The sequence below is a fragment of the Crinia signifera genome, chromosome 6 (genome assembly GCF_055691185.1).
Source record: "Crinia signifera chromosome 6, ASM5569118v1, whole genome shotgun sequence".
NCBI classification, from domain to species: Eukaryota; Metazoa; Chordata; class Amphibia; order Anura; family Myobatrachidae; genus Crinia; species Crinia signifera.
In genome coordinates this window covers 195,193,361-195,211,044 of record NC_139222.1, presented here as the reverse complement: position 1 = coordinate 195,211,044, position 17,684 = coordinate 195,193,361, and the positions used below count along the sequence as shown (strand labels likewise).

Here is a 17,684-nt window from a genome sequence, read left to right as displayed (position 1 = left end):
GTTGTTATTTATCACTTTTTGAAGCTTAGTGCATCTGCTTCTAACTGCCTTTCCAGGAGGTGGTATGAATAGTACTTCGTGTTTATTCTAGCACCCTGCATCTTTCAAAACCAGTGCTGTTCCTCTTCTTTGCCTGTGGTGTCACTCTTTGCTATGGTGCTTCTAGCACAGTGTGGTCTGAATTTCAGCACCAGATCTCTCTTTTCCAAACAGGGCTCCCAATATTCCATGGTGCGGACAATCTACAACTATGCTTACTGTAAGTGAGCAGCAGCATGTAGTAAAGAAGAGAAAGAACGGGAAAGGAAAGATTTGTCAATCTTCAAATCGTCCTGTTTGTTGGACTTAGTAATGTGTGCAACAGAACTGGCGACCTAGAAGAGGAAGAGACTCTGACGTGTGACTTACCACTACTTAAAGTGAGGGCAACACCCATGGAACACCCATCTCAAGCTGCGTGAAGGCACAGGCATTACCAAGCTGGCCCTGCATAGATCACAAAACCTGTATCATACAAGAAAACCAGCGTAGACAGAATTCAAAATTGAGTCACTATCGTAGTTTAGGTTGTATATTGTAAATATATTCAAATCTAAATTTTAAATTATATGTTCATTTAAATACTATTAAGGAGTCCAAAAAGCTATATGTGAATAAAGTATTAATTGTTCATTTGCCAAAAGTATGTGGCGCTGCAATTTTATTATTACTGTAAACTCACAAGTACACCAACTTGTTTCTCACTGTGCTCTACCCCTGTTTCCAGTGTGCCTTCAATCACCCAGCAGCTATGCCCTGTCAGCCAATCAGAGCACTGGGTCACTGACTGCTATTGTTATCTGCTGGCACGCTTGTGTAGAATTTGCACATTTCTACCCCGGTCTACAATCTGTATAAACTTATTGTATGGTTTGTGTGTTTTTGTATTTTTCCTATATGGTGCTACAAACACTTGGAGGAGGCACCTTATAAATAAAGGACAATAGAAGATATATGTTATAATTTACTTTATAATATAAGCTTCACCCTAGATAAGTGACTAATCATAAGATCATGTTTTTAACATTGGAGTAAATGTTTAATGCATTTCAATAACATTTTAAATTTTAAAATATGGCCATCTGCATTTGGAATATGGTCTCCTTTGAAAATCTATTAATACTTTGACGGTTAAAACTCTGGCATTTTTTAGATAGGAGGACATATTTTGAAGCTTTTGAAGTATCGCATCATTGACCAATGCTCTCCTAACAATAACTTTGTAAGGAAAGCCCTCACTATAACCAACTGCTGCCATTGGAACCTTGTACACAGAGGCCATGGCCAACAGCACAGTGCAGCTCCTAGTAAAACCATGTGCAACTAGACCGAGGTGCAGAAGTAGGTGCCTCAATCAATGCCATGTTTTGTGGATTTCTTTAATCATGCACAGAGTTAATCTATTTTGGCACATCAGCAATTATGCCACCTGCTTCCACAACGATTAATCCTCAAAACATGACCTGTTGGGAAACCTGAGGTGGAGAACCACCGTCTGGCCTAAGTACAGTAATACAACATCTACAGTTCTGCACACTTTGAGGTACATTTACTAAGATGCAAATTCTATTGCAGATGGGATGTTGCTATGCGCAACCAATCAGATCCTACTTCTTATTTATTTAGCACCTTTTAGAAGATCATTGGTTGCTAAGGCCAACATCCCATCTTCAATAGTACTCCCATCTTAGGAAACGTATCCTTTCATTAAAACTCATGAATGACCCATGTTGAGATTATTTTTAGGGGGAATTCAGTAAATTACCGCAGGAGAAAAAGGGAGATGGCCTAAGACTTTAACCCATGGCTATTCAATTGCACTTCCTTTGACCCAAGACCCTGTTTAATGCCCATTATATTAACGTGTTAACGGGTACTGACACTTAGAATCTGAGAAAAGTTAAATGATTTTTGTGTCACCAGGATTGCGGCACCAGTTTACCCGCTGGTCATCAGTGCTGCCGATGGGGGCTAATAAACTAGCCCCAGGGGATCAATGAGCCCACAGTTACTTACCAGCTCTAATTGAATGCCCCTTTCGAATGTTGATCTTTTTTACTGTTACTTAAGACCCTGTTTAACTACAAAATTAATATTGCCGACAGTGACAAGTCTTTTTCAGAACATCTGTCAGGCATTCTGTTGTATTCTTTTCCCAGATGATTTTTTTCCCCTCATACAGTACATCTTGTTATAATAAATCCCAAGGAGTGTGTGTGTGTGTGTGTGTGTGTGTGTGTCAAGCTATACACTATATAAATCTGTTTGTTGCAGATTCTACTGTGTAATTAAATTAGTGTTTACATTTTTGGACTGAAATAAATGAAACAGGTCGGGCCAGATGTATCAAGCTTCAAAAAGTAATAAAGGTGAGTGAGATAAACAACCAGCCAATCAGCTTCTACCTGTCATTTTTCAAACCCAGCTAATAACATGGCAGGTAGGAACTGATTGGCTGCTTGTGTTTGTCACTCTCTATTTTATCACTTTTTATTAGCTTAATACATCTGGTCCCTTGTTTGCTCAGATGACAAATGGCTTAATTTTTGAGGAGGTCTAGCTTGGTATTGTGACAAGTCTGCATGGAAAGAAAAAAAAACTCTGTTGATCAATCTTTTTCTTACAGTCTCATTTTAGTGAGGAGGGGGCATGGATTAATGGGAGAGGAGGTCACCCTCCCACCCTAACTCATTCTACACGCAGAAATACATAGTGCCTGTGAATAATCATACAGCATACCAGACCCACATATCTCCACATGCCAAGAGAGTATGTCCAGGTGAGAGGGAGGAGGCCATGCCACCAGCATGCCACCCCAGAAACAATTATCATGTTTCCAGCTGCTGACTCCAAAGATAAGATAAAATAAAGGTATGTGACTTTTCATAGTTAATGTCTACAATTTAGTGCAACCACATAGAACAAATTCACCAAATATTCCTCAGTTTAGTGTAGTTTATGTAACAAGTACTGCAGTTATAGAGCCAAAAAAACAACAGATTTCAATGTTCATAGCCTTGTTCCTTCCTTTTAAGTCCCCATTGACTACACTTCTTGGTTTAGTGTAAACTCCATCTAATACAGTAACTGACCTGCCAAAAGGACCACAGCATGGCCATTCCCACACCCAAGAGCTGCCCTCCAACTTCATACCTTGGCAGGCAGGAGGTGGGAAGAGCAGCTTCTGGTGCTCAGGCTGAGAATGTGGTGCAGAGCTACTAGAATGAGAGCGTATCTTCTGATGCTCAGATGAGGTACGTGAAGCACAGATATTACAAGGGGAGAGAGGAAGGACATAGGGTATTTAAAAGCTTCTAAAGAGTGGAGAAGTAGAATGTACTTAATAAAGTTTACTTTTATTAAGTAACGTTTTATTAATAAAGTTTAGCAAATATAACTCTTTCTGCACATGTTACATCAGCCCCACCTGCAATGTATATGGGTTTGTCCATTAAAGAAGGCGTTTACTTTTGCAAACCAACCAGAATTACCCCCTCTATGTGTAACGTATCTACTCTGGAATCTCTGATAAATCTCGCTCAGTCTCATGCCTTCCTCGCTGTTGCCTTGTCACATGTTCTCTGACAATTCTCCTTTTGCCCATATGAGTATGGACGGTGGTTAAGCACTACTCTTGTACATGTTGACTAATTTAATACAAATCCATGTGTCAAAATTTGCATCTGTATGGTTGGTGCTTCATTATTTAAGTTTCAGAATGAAGTGCTTATTTAGACAAAAGTATGGAGGGTTTATATATGACAGTAAACTCTTAAATTTTATGTCCAACTAACACCCTTTAAATATTGGAATTATACACAATGTTCAGTGCCACTCGCCTATCTAGCTATTGTGCCTGGTGTTTTTAATTCCTCCACTCTTCCAGTTTTGTCCCTCCTCCCCAATCTGCGTTTCTTTCTTTCTCTTACCTTTATCCCCCCTGCATGTCTTTCTACCTTCTCTATCGTACCTTCCCCACCTGTCTCTCATTCATCTCTGCCCTACAGTACCTTTCCTTCATCCAGTGGCGTAGCTAAGTTTTGGGCGCCCCCCCGCCGTTAGGGGGGGCGCCCCCCCGCCGCCCCACCAAGCACCCCCTCCCCCCGCCGCCGCCACCCCGCCAAGCACCCCCTCCCCCCGCCGCCCCATCGCCCATGCAAACCCCCCCAATCCCCCGCAGCCTTACCTATCGTGCTGGTCCCGGCGGCTCCGTTCTTCTGCTGAGGACCACCACAAAATGTCCGCCCCCATACAGCAGACAGTTTCAGAGAACAGTGTGCTATATGGGGGCAGCCATTTTGTGGTGGTCCTCAGCAGAAGAACGGAGCTGCCGGGACCAGCGAGATAGGTAAGTCTGCGGGGGATTGGGGGGGGGGGGGGTGTAACTATAGCACCGCAGCCCCCGGCGCCCCCACATGCACAGCGCCCCCCCCCCCCCCGCGCGGTGGCGGGGGCTGCGGTGCTATAGTTACACCGCTGCCTTTATCCCTGTTCCCTTGTCTTTGTCTCCATCTGACCTCTTCCCACACATCTGTGTCTCTCTAATCTGCCCACCTAACCCCCAGCTCTCCCTCCTACCATGTTTCCCCGATAATAAGATCTACCCAGAAAATAAGACCTACCCTTGTTTCTGGACAATGGGAAAAAATAAGCCCTACCTCGAAAATAAGATCTACTGAAATACCCATTTTCCCGAGTCCTTGCGCTAAACTACCAATACCCCCGCTATCCCCCTCACCCCCGCCCTGCATGAAATGGAGAAATTGATGGTGCTGCAATACGGTAGCAGCCCTGAAACCTCCCGTTCCCAGGGATGCATTGTGCATGACGTTGCCGTGCACCATCCAAGCGGCATCTTTACGGTACACAGGCGGGAGCAGAGTGACAGCAGCAGCGGAAAGGCTTAAAACGCAGAAGGAAAGAGGGAGTTGTGCTGAAAGTATAAGGTGAGGCAGGGGGGGGGGGCATGATGGAGATAAAAGAAGGAATGGGGGGGGGGGGGAATGATGGGGATAAAAGAGGGAATGGAATAAAAAAAGCCCTACCCCGAAAATAAGCCCTATGGTGTTTTTTTGTTCCAAATAAAAAAATAAGACAGTGTCCTATTATTGGGGAAACGCGGTTTCTCAACTCCCCACCACCCCGTATCCACACACTTCAAGTATCTTTCCCCATCCACTTTACCTGTCTCCCTCCCATCAGGAGGGGTGTGTAGCTCAGGTTGCTGGGATACTAATACAGGGTATGGATCCTTAGGTCTCCAGCAGTTAGAAAGACATGCATTGGGTCGACATGCAGAACAGTTGACATGGGCAAGGTGGACAGTCAAAATGTCGACATGGGGTTTTCACAGTTTTTTGACCCAAATGTCGACACAGTTGATATGAACACTGAAACATAGCACCGCGTCCCCTCGCATGGCTCGGGTATGATTGCCATCACCTGTGGGGAGCTAGGTAAGTGATAAGAAAGGTGTTTCACCACAGGTGATGGCAATCATACATTAGTCCAGGAACAGAGCATTTTCTCCCTGAAGGAGAGAGTCAGGTAGGCAATGTGCTCCATAACATTCTCCCATTGCAATATTATATTTGAGCAGATGTGGCCGCATAGAGCATTTTAAGCACACAATACAAGCTATTAAAGCACTTTTAAGAAAAGGCTCTATAGAATTAAATTTAGAAAAATAATAACCTACAGGCACACATACAGTATACCTCTACCCGTACCATTACTTGAGTGGGTATCTCGATGGCTGACAAGCTCTAGGACAGGAGTAGGCAGCCTGTGGCAAGGCATGCTTGCACTTGTATTTTCACACCAGCTGGAGAGCCACAGGTTGCCTATGCCTGGTCTAGGGCTTCAGACAATAAGTAGACATAAATGTCTACATATATGGTCAACACATGAAAATGTCGACTGGGAACAGTAAGGACAGCTGGGCCAAAGCACGGGGGAGCAGAAAGCACATTAATTGGGAATCCATGCACTCAGGTGTGTCGACATTGAAAAAACATGACATACTCATGTCGACCTAGACATGGTTTGTGAGCTATACCACGCCTATGTAAGTGGGGTTACCTGGTAGTGTAGAAATGATGCTTTCAGCAATATATACTATAATAAATAGCAGAAGTTATTTAGCAAAATTTAAGGGCAGGACCGCAGCTAAGCAGGGTTCAAATAAGAAAAATAATGGATTATTTAAGAATGGCAGAACACCTCAGGATACTTCTAAGTAACTAAGGGCCTTATTTTGGTTCATTCTTTCTGACAAAATCCTTCTTAGATGGGCAAAACCATGTGAACTGCAGGTGGGGCAGATGTAACATGTGCAGAGAGAATTAGACTTGGGTGGGGTTTTACTTCAAAGTGAGATCTATATTGCAGTGTAAAAATAAAGGGTACTTGTTTCCTAGCACGGCCACAACGATCTTAATCGCGGTCATCGGGGGTAAAATCGGGGCCATCGCGGGCGCTAAAAAATCGGGTGCGATGGGCCAGACGCGATGCCCGCGATTTCCCCATAGAGAACAATGTTAAATGCCTCAATTTACCCGCGATGACCACGATTTCCCATAGGAAACAATGTGAAATGGCTCAATTTAGCCAAATTATCATAGAAACAATAGTAAATGGGCCAAAAACACCCCTGAACATTGAAATGTCCCCCCAAAAATAGTTGACGCCACCCCGCCATCAACGTGAACCCGAAGCGTGGCGAGCGCAGCGAGCCCACGAGGGGCGGCGGTACGCGTCCTCCGACCTTTTCATGCCCTACTATCCACTAGGGCGTGGAGTGAGAATAGAATAGTGTGGCGAGCGCAGCGAGCCACCGAGCCCGAAGCGTGGCGAGGGGACGCGGATACCTTCACAGTTATACGCGTCCCCTCGCAGGCTTCCCAGGTGTCCATGGCGACGCGGACACCTGGGAAGCCCGCGAAGGGACGCGTTTACCTGTGAAGGTATCCGCGTCCCCTCGCCACGCTTCGGGCTCGGTGGCTCGCTGCGCTCGCCACACTATTCTATTCTCACTCCACGCCCTAGTGGATAGTAGGGCATGAAAAGGTCGGAGGACGCATACCGCCGCCCCTCGCCACGCTTCGGGTTCACGTTGATGGCGGGGTGGCGTCAACTACTTTTGGGGGGACATTCCACTGCTCTGTGGGTTTTTTTGGGGTTTCTGGCCCATTTACCATTCTTTCCTATGCTGATTTGGGTAAATTGATCCATTTAACATTGTTTCCTATGGGAAATCGTGGTCATCGCGGGTAAATTGAGGCATTTAACATTGTTCCCTATGGGGAAATCGGGGGCATCGCGTCTGGACCATTTAAGCATTTTTATGTGCACACGACGCGACCGACCCGATTTTTCACTATTTTCAATGGAAAAATCGGGGGCATCGCGTCGGTCGTGTCGCAGGCCACTAAAAATTACCCCCGATGGCCGCGATTGTGGCCGTGCTAGGAAACAAGTACCAAATAAAGCAGTCAGTATTTTCCCTGCACAGAAACAAAATTACTCACCCAAATCTAATTCTCTCTGCACATGTTACATCCAGGGCTGCCAAGAGAAATCCTGGGCCCCGGTACAACAACTTCCCAGGGCCCCCATGGGGGAAGGGGGGGGGGGGGGGTGAAACAGCAGTGCTATTTTTGTAGGAAAATAGGTTCAGGAACTGTGGGCGGGGGCAGAAAGTGGGCGGAGGAGATGTGGGAGGAGCTACAAAAGGGGCGGGGCATTACATTAAAAAAAAGGAGAGAGAAAAAAAAGAAAAACATAATTCCTCACTCTGTCACACTTATTATACATATGCCCCACATTGTAACGCTTATTATACATATGCCACTCACAGAGATGCCCGTTATACATATGCCCCACACCGTCAAGCCCATTATACATATGCCCCACACCGTGATGCTCCATTATACATATGCCACACACCGTGATGTCCATTATACATATGCCCCACACCGTGATGCCCATTATACATATGTCACACACCGTGATGCCCATTATACATATGCCACACACCGTGATGCCCATTATACATATGCCACTCACAGAGATGCCCGTTATACATATACCACACAGTGTGATGCTGATGATATATTTGCCACACACCGTGATGCCCATTATACATATACCACACAGTGTGATGATGATTATATATGTGCCACACACCGTGATGCCCATTATACATATGCCACACACCGTGATGCCCATTATACATATGCCCCACACCGTCAAGCCCATTATACATATGCCACACACCGTGATGCCCATTATACATATGCCCCACACGGTGATGCCCATTATACATATGCCCCACACCGTGATGCCCATTATACATATGCCCCACACCGTGATGCCCATTATACATATGCCCCACACCGTGATGCCCATTATACATATGCCACACACCGTGATGCTCCATTATACATATGCCACACACCGTGATGCCCATTATACATATGCCCCACACCGTGATGCCCATTATACATATGCCCCACACCGTGATGCCCATTATACATATGCCCCACACCGTGATGCCCATTATACATATGCCACACACCGTGATGCTCCATTATACATATGACGCACACCGTGATGCCCATTATACATATGCCCCACACCGTGATGTCCATTATACATATGCCCCACACGGTGATGCCCATTATACATATGCCCCACACCGTGATGCCCATTATACATATGCCCCACACCGTGATGCCCATTATACATATGCCCCACACCGTGATGCCCATTATACATATGCCACACACCGTGATGCTCCATTATACATATGCCACACACCGTGATGCCCATTATACATATGCCCCACACCGTGATGCCCATTATACATATGCCCCACACCGTGATGCCCATTATACATATGCCCCACACCGTGATGCCCATTATACATATGCCCCACACCGTGATGCCCATTATACATATGCCACACACCGTGATGCTCCATTATACATATGACGCACACCGTGATGCCCATTATACATATGCCCCACACCGTGATGTCCATTATACATATGACGCACACCGTGATGCCCATTATACATATGCCCCACACCGTGATGCCCATTATACATATACCACAGACCATGATGCCCATTATGCATATACCACAGACCATGATGCCCATTATGCATATACCACAGACCATGATGCCCATTATACATATGCCCCACACCGTGATGTCCATTATACATATGCCCCACACCGTGATGCCCATTATACATATGCCACACACCGTGATGCTCCATTATACATATGCCCCACACCGTGATGCCCATTATACATATGCCCCACACCGTGATGCCCATTATACATATGCCACACACCGTGATGCCCATTATACATATGCCCCACACCGTGATGCCCATTATACATATACCACAGACCGTGATGCCCATTATGCATATACCACAGACCGTGATGCCCATTATACATATACCACAGACCGTGATGCCCATTATGCATATGCCCCACACCGTGATGTCCATTATACATATGCCCCACACCGTGATGCCCATTATACATATGCCACACACCGTGATGCTCCATTATACATATGCCCCACACCGTGATGCCCATTATACATATGCCCCACACCGTGATGCCCATTATACATATGCCACACACCGTGATGCCCATTATACATATGCCACACACCGTGATGCCCATTATACATATGCCCCACACCGTGATGCCCATTATACATATGCCCCACACCGTGATGCCCATTATACATATGCCCCACACCGTGATGTCCATTATACATATGCCCCACACCGTGATGCCCATTATACATATGCCACACACCGTGATGCCCATTATACATATGCCACACACCGTGATGCCCATTATACATATGCCACACACCGTGATGCCCATTATACATATGCCACACACCGTGATGCCCATTATACATATGCCCCACACCGTGATGTCCATTATACATATGCCACACACCGTGATGCCCATTATACATATGCCACACCGTGATGCCCATTATACATATGCCCCGCTCCGTAACAGTTATTATACATATGCCACACAGAGATGCCCATTATACATATGCCACAGAGATGTGTGTGTATATATATATATATATATATATATATATATATATATATATATATATATAGAATATATATGTATATATATAGAATATATATATATATATATAGATTATATATATATATATAATCAATATATATATATATAATCTATATATATATATATATATAATATATATATATATATAGATTATATATATATATTATATATATATATATATATATATATATATATATTTATATATATATATATATACAAATACATCATAGAAATTAAGCCAGGCAGAGGAGAGGAGACAAGTGTACTTACTACTTGTTTTTAGACTGGGTGCACAGGGTGTTTTCTGTGTCAGTGTGTCAGACTCAGCACTTGTTCAGTGAGCTCAGCCTCTGAGCTCCTCCGGCTCCACACCGCACCTTCCCCTTCCCCTTCCTGTTGTTGTCAGACTCTCTCCCACAAGCAGGCTGCAGCATCCGGTCCCAGCTGCTGCAGTCTGCAGATCCAGGCAGGAGACCTGCGAGATGATGACATCATCTCGCGAGAGTCTCTCTGCACGGAAGCTCCGCAGCGGTGGAATGCCGCTGCCTGCACAACACACTACACACAGTGCAGTGTGTGATAGTAAGAAGCCCCCCGCTCACCGCGGCCTCTCCTTTGATGTACAGCCGCCCACGCTCCAAGTCCCGACTCCCGCTACAAGGAACCCGCACCACTTGGAGATAAAAAAAAAAAAAAAAATGTTTTTTATGTGTTCTCGGGCCCCGGGCCCCCTGATAGGCCCGGGCCCAGGTAAAATGTACCCTCCCCCCCCCCCTCTCGGCGGCCATGGTTACATCTGCCCCCCCCTGCAGTGCACATGGTTTTGTCCATCTAAGAAGAATTTTGTCAGAAAGAATGAACCAAAATAAGGCCCTAAGACATAAGGATTTATTTACTAAACAATGGATTCCCAAAATATACAATTTGTGTCTGCCATATTAAATAGGACAATAATAGTAAATGCTAGATGTTGCATGTTTTGTAGTAAATATTACTGCCACATCTGGCTGATTAGCACCAGGTGAAATGCAGGCTTGAATTTAGCCAGCCACATTACCTGTGTAGAGGTCACCCCTGTAATAAAAGTATATTACGGCAAGCCTAATAGGTTAAATAAGATCATCTAACACACAGATTCTCAATTGCGGTCTTCATGCACCCTTACGGTCCAGGTTTTATAGTATATCCTTAGCCACAGGTGATTTAATTAGTATTGCAGGCAATTTGATTTAACAATCTGTGGTGAGCCATGGAAAACTTCAAAACCTGAACCATTAGGTTCCAATGAGGACAGTCTTTGGGAATACTCTGGCCTCACCTATTAAACGACATTACAGCAGGAATACTCTCTCCATGCAAGGGCTCTGTTTGTGGAGGCAACCACAATTGTGACTCTCATTTACTTTTGCTGTAGGTTTGGGGTATATTATACTCACAGAATTGGCTTCCAGCATCTCTGAGCTCTATGCAGGAACAGCTCCAAGCTCTGGTCACACATCTTGTTGTGAATATCAGTTAGTCACATGACCACTGTCACTGATAGGCTAACTTCAGGTGAAATATATCTGCATTATCTGACCAAATGTACAGCCAGCTAATAGATGCAGTGGAGAAACATAACACCATATGAGCGATTGCACAAAGCAGTATGCAACCTTGCTGTGGGAATAAGGACTAACTTGCATCTGTTTTTTTCACTACCAGCAGGGGCAAATTTAGGAGTGAGAGCACCCCTTGGCACAACCGTAAAAAAAAGCGCCCCCCCCCCCCCCCCTCAGATAATTTATTATTTGTATTCATTGGTTCTAAGACCTAATTTGATTATAGTAAATTTAATACAATAAAGACTAGCCACTAACTATGACAAATTGTAATGCATAAATATTTATACGAAGTAGGACATTCTTACCCATTTATACCCCTTTCACACCGCTAATGCGAATGGGATTTGGACACGGGTCCGTCCTGGGAGCAACCCAACATTTGTGGTGTCTTGCTAACCACAGCGACCCGACTCGTTGCCGAGTCGCTGCCGTCAGACTGGGGGTTGGGGTGGAGTTAACGTTCACACTGCACAGCAACCTGGGTCACAGTCATGTTTAACCCTTGAGCCGGGAAATGTGTCTTTGGTGCTTTCACACACAGATCAACCCAGGTTAACATGGCCATAACCCGGGTTGATTTGGCAGTCTGAAAGGGGTATTATACTCCATTCTAGATGGCATATGGTACAGTACAGTGGAAATATTTTGCAGTACATTATGGTCTGACAGTATCAATACATGCACATACCTCCCAACATAACCCTCTACAGGAGGGACAGAATGCTCTTTTCCTGGACTTCCCCCTTAATTTATGATTGCCATCACCTGTGTTTAAGCACCTTTCTTATCAATTAACCTGTTTAAAACAAGTCATTAATTTTCCCGAATCTCATGGAATGTCATGGGGAGCTCTCCCAGTATCATGAATCCCACCTAGTACCCAAATAAAGTGGGTAGTCTGGATGCTTGCTGACACAATTTGCATTGAATACTGTTACTGCGTTCCTACCTATTGCCGCTCTACTGTAGCCAAAAGTATATTTATTTTCTTATTCTGCAAATGATCTCCAGTGATTTTAGTTCTGTGTATTCATAATGTCAGAGCCGGCCTTAGCCTAAATGACTCCCTAGGCAAGATTTTGGCTGGTGTCCCCTAGCACCGCCACTAGTTCCGCCTCTGACCCTGCTCCCCTTTCCCTGCACCATCAACCCTCATCATAGCAGTCATCATTTTGGTGCTCCTACCCGCAATATTTTAAATAGATACAGTGCACACATTTGGTGCGCAGCCCAAACAGGGGTGTGTTCTTGCTGGGAAGGGGCATGGCCACACAATTTTACCCCCAATTCAAATTATGCCACACAGTAGTGCAACTTTATTCACATTATATCATGCGATGGTGTCCCTTATTCACGTTACATCACACTGTAGTACCACTTTACCTTATGTACATTACTCCTCACATTATTCACATTATACCCTTAGAAAAAAATCCTGCGAAAATATTGTATTTTAACCACCTCCATGGCCACACTGCAACCAGAGGCGTACCTAGATATTCGTAGGCCCCATAGCAAAAGTTTGTAAGGGCCCCCTATTTAGCTTCTGATGATGATAAATGTATGTAAAACATATTACTTAGACAGCAAAGATGGGCCCCCTTCAGCTCTGGGCCCCATAGCAGCTGCACCCCTTGCACCTATGGTAGTTACGCCCTAGACTGCAACCCAGCACAAAGCAGTGTGTGCTGGGCAGAGGAGAAGAGCTGCAGCTGCTCCTGTCACTTAAGGGGGGGGTACTGGGCCCTCCCATCAGACTTTGGCCTGGGTAATTTGTACCCCCTACCCCTTTCTCTCTACACCCCTGATAATACCACACAGTAATGCCCCTTACCCATGACACACATTATTAATGTCCTTAAACCATAATGCCCTTTACACATTATGCCTACCTTTATTAATGCCCTTCATACACATAATGACACACATAATGCCCCTTACACGTATGTTGCACATTATTAATGCCCTTATACACATGACACACATAATGCCCATTTAACATATGTTGCACATTATTAATGCCCTTATACACATGACACACATAATGCCTGTTACACATATGTCGCACATTATTAATGCCCTTATACACATGACACACATAATGCCCCTTACACATATGCCGAACACTATTGCACAACCAACCCACCCGCAGACAGCACTCGCACAGCCGCTAACACTGTGACCTCTGCCTCTGCTTGGATACAGATGTTTCCTCATACATCTTGACTCAATAGGCCATGCAGCTCCTAGCCAGTTCTGCTAACGTTGGGTGCATTTTTGGCTGAAAATTCATCTTATTTGCATTGTTATGACCAGCACACAAAAGGAGCTTCCGATTATTAAAATGATATGCGGCAGTCCTATATTCTGTGAGCGACTGTGGCTGTACCTGCATACGGAATGCTATGTTACAGTGATTTCCATGAATACACTATTTCATATGCAGATACAGCCTCACTCACACACAGAATATAGGCATGCTGCATATCATTTTAATCAGCAGAAGCTGCTGGTGCCCCTAGGCATTCCAAATGCCCTAGGCAATTGCCTAGTTTGCCTTTGCCTAAGGCCGACTCTGGATTTACTAATGTGTATATTTGATGGGGTTGTAACCTAGGATGCGTCACTTTATCTGAGCATGTCTATTATGTCCTGACTGCGTTTCAGATTCATTTAGTAATGTGTGGTAGATTACATTTTGTATCTAAGAAACACAAGAAATGGCAGTAAGTAGTGAGTGTTACTCTAAATACAGTTTTCTATCTGCTGTGACAAACAGAAGACTCTGCCAGAATTCCTGCACCACACAGGGCTCCTCTGTGCTCAGCCAGGACCAGCTCCAATTGACTGTGACATAAGTCCGCTGAATTATTTCCAAAGGGGTAGAGATCAAACCTATTCAGCTTCTTCCCAAGGGTACTGCTCACGGAAGCAGGATGTTGGAGAAAACAAGTATGGATTAATTGTTAGACCATCCCTTTGGTCTATAGGAAGCAGATCGTTCCAAAAGAGGGAAACTTTCAGCACAGTCAACATATAAATTATAGTGACTGAATTAAAAGCAGTGTTCGGTTTAATTTGGGCTGAGTGGTGGTGGGGGAACTACTTTTTGCTACTAAACAAAGCCAGTCACTATGAGAACACAATGACAGACTTACTTTTTTGCAGATTTTATATTTAACATATACAGTATGTGTATGCAATGCCAGATTGTTAGGGACTATAACAATACTATTTCTTTAAATGTAGAAGCAGTGACAGAGGGTATGACCATCAGTAATATATTTACAAAAGTATGTATACAAATGCTTGCAATGTCATTGTGGCAGGGTGGGTATCTTCCACATGGTGAGGAAAGGGTTCAAGTAAGCTAAACTGTTATATTTGGTTGTCGGGTACTTACCCACTTTAGTCGTCAACAAAATAATTTATCCAAATGCATATGATGGGCACCAACTGTCTTATCATGCTTATTGCACATAGAATTTAAAAACTAGCATGACACAAATGCATACCCCCCAACATGACCCATTCCAGGAGGGACACAATGCTTTGTTTCTGGACTTCCCTCTTAATGTGTGATTGCCATCACCTGTTTTAAACAGGTTCACTGGTAAGAAAAGTGTTTCAACACAGGTGATGGTAATCATAAATTAGGAGGGAAGTCCCACTAATTGAGCATTGTGAGCATTGTGTCCCTGGAGGGGGTCATGTTGTGAGGTATAAAAAATTGTGTGATTCAATGTCATCAAGTCCATATTAACTCTATTTGATACAGGAAACACAAGGCAACATTTACAAAACAGTGTATTTAATCCTGCCATCCAACCCAACACCAGTAGCTTTCACCTCCAAAACACTGGATTTACTAATCATTGTTTTGGATGAAGCTTTTAAAGTATCCAACAATGGCGAGTTTAAAATGGCCAAACAGAAGGTTAGATACCACCAGAAAGACACACTGCAAAAATGTCATAAAACAATAGCATCTATGTGACCAGTCAGAAGATGAGGACTCCAAATATACTGCTAATACAGGAAAACAATTTGTACCGATGATGTCCTGTTAGCGGTAAGTGAGGATTAGGGTTGAGAAACGTTATGTCCACAAACTAAAAAGACTACAATAGTGTTCCAAGAGAAAGTATGCTTATGTACAGTAAACAAAATGTACTCTCAAACCTTTATTTGATGTTTTTCAGGAATCATTGGTATAATATTTAGAAAAGTACAAAATTATGGAAATGTGGAATTGATCACAGAGGATAATTATGCTGAATGTTCCAGAAGGTAATACTATATACATCGTAATAACAATAACAAACTATTAACAGAACAAAAACATGCTAAAGAACTAAAATAATACATAATAAAGTAGCTGGGGAAAATGTGTCTCTGGGCAGCAAGAAAGGGAAACTGTCACTTGTGCATTATAAACTGTTCGATGCACAGCTTGATAGCTACTAAGAACTATGCATTTCGCTGTAAGAGTCTAAGACATAATTAAGTGTTGGCATTATTTTAATGCAGAACTTCTGTGGAACACATAGTACACTGTACGACTGAGTCAACAAGGCGTAAGACAATATGTTAAAGCTGACTTTTTTCACTGTTAGAATAAGTTTCCTATTTCAATCGCTACAGAACAAATCTCTCCTCCCACTGGCAGACGGAGAAAACTGCAGTGAATTTAAGAGTAGTTAAGTCCTCTAATCCCTTTTTGTAAATCCAGATCAACCAGCTAAGTACCTCAAGCCTATACAGTAACATCTTATATCGTATATGCAATGGCAGGTAAAGAAAAATAATTTATATGCAAAATTATAAGCATATGAAATAAGTCTGCAAAATGTTTTATATAGTTGCACAATATTGATAGCAGCTGTAGTAAACAGTAACACGTGTATTCATTTACAGAGATTTTAAGTTTCTGGTACATTCTACTTACTACCTACAGTATATCCTTCTGTCTCTCTTGTGCGAACCACCCGCCATGCTAATGTAGTTCCATTGCAATGCCTTTTTATTCACATAGTGCTGAAAGCCCATCCGCCAACACAAATGACTTGAGGATTTAGATTTTATTTTGGATCCTCTGTTTTATTCTTCAGAGAAGAGAAGGGGTGGCCAAATCCCAACTCAGCTTCCGGACTAAGGATTCCATGCAGCGATGTATTTATAATTAGTACAGTTGGGACTATAGCCTGGGGCCAAGAGCTGTAAGGATCCTACGCAGATTCACTATTCATCTCTCGTGCTGCAAGCATGAACTGACAGAACAGATATACCCCCACACCTTCATTTCCCTCCATAGCAGGAACCCAAGCAGCGTCTAAATGAAGCTGTTAGGAGGGGATCATAAAGATAGAGCGCATAAAAAGTAGCATGTGAATGAGAGAACAACTGCTAGTATACTATCAGCATTTTAATCTGGCAACTATACAGAGGTGTTCTATAAATGCAATCTGCATTACCACACTTACACCTAAAATTATTAGTGATAGCCCACCAAGCATTCAACCAGCTGGTCATGTTCACAGTAGGAAGCATTCCAATTGGCCAGCTGCCATTATGAAGGCCAGATACGAACAGCAGAATATCTCCGGAGCAAGTTATAGTAAATACTTCTGGAAAAAATACAGTATAATGGGAGTGAGTAGGAAATAGTGGTGTGAGCAACATTAAGCATGGGAATGTAAAGCATACATAAAATAAGATGCATTTCTCACCTCCCCTTTTTCCAGAAATGCAAGGGGAGGCATCGTATAGCCTACAGTAGTGGTGTATTTTCTGCAGCTGCCTTCATTTAGAACATTTAGGGAACACTGGACAAAAAGGATGTGGAAAAGACCAGAGGACAGCTATGCAAGAGGTGACGGACTGCAGGTCTGAAAGTGTTAA

General features: G+C 43.5%; 1 protein-coding gene across 5 annotated transcripts in view; it reads right to left on the bottom strand.

The window, feature by feature from the left end:
- The window catches only part of PSD (pleckstrin and Sec7 domain containing), a 325,459-nt gene that overhangs the window by 242,954 nt on the left and 64,821 nt on the right, over window positions 1–17,684 (bottom strand). Inside the window, exon 1 of one of the 5 annotated variants that reach the window (XM_083148520.1) lies at window positions 11,616–11,684. The exons of the other annotated variants lie outside the window; for them this stretch is intronic. The gene's annotated coding sequence lies outside the window, so the exon portion shown is untranslated. Of the gene's footprint in view, window positions 1–11,615; window positions 11,685–17,684 lie in introns of those variants that run through there. 5 annotated transcript variants of the gene reach the window in all.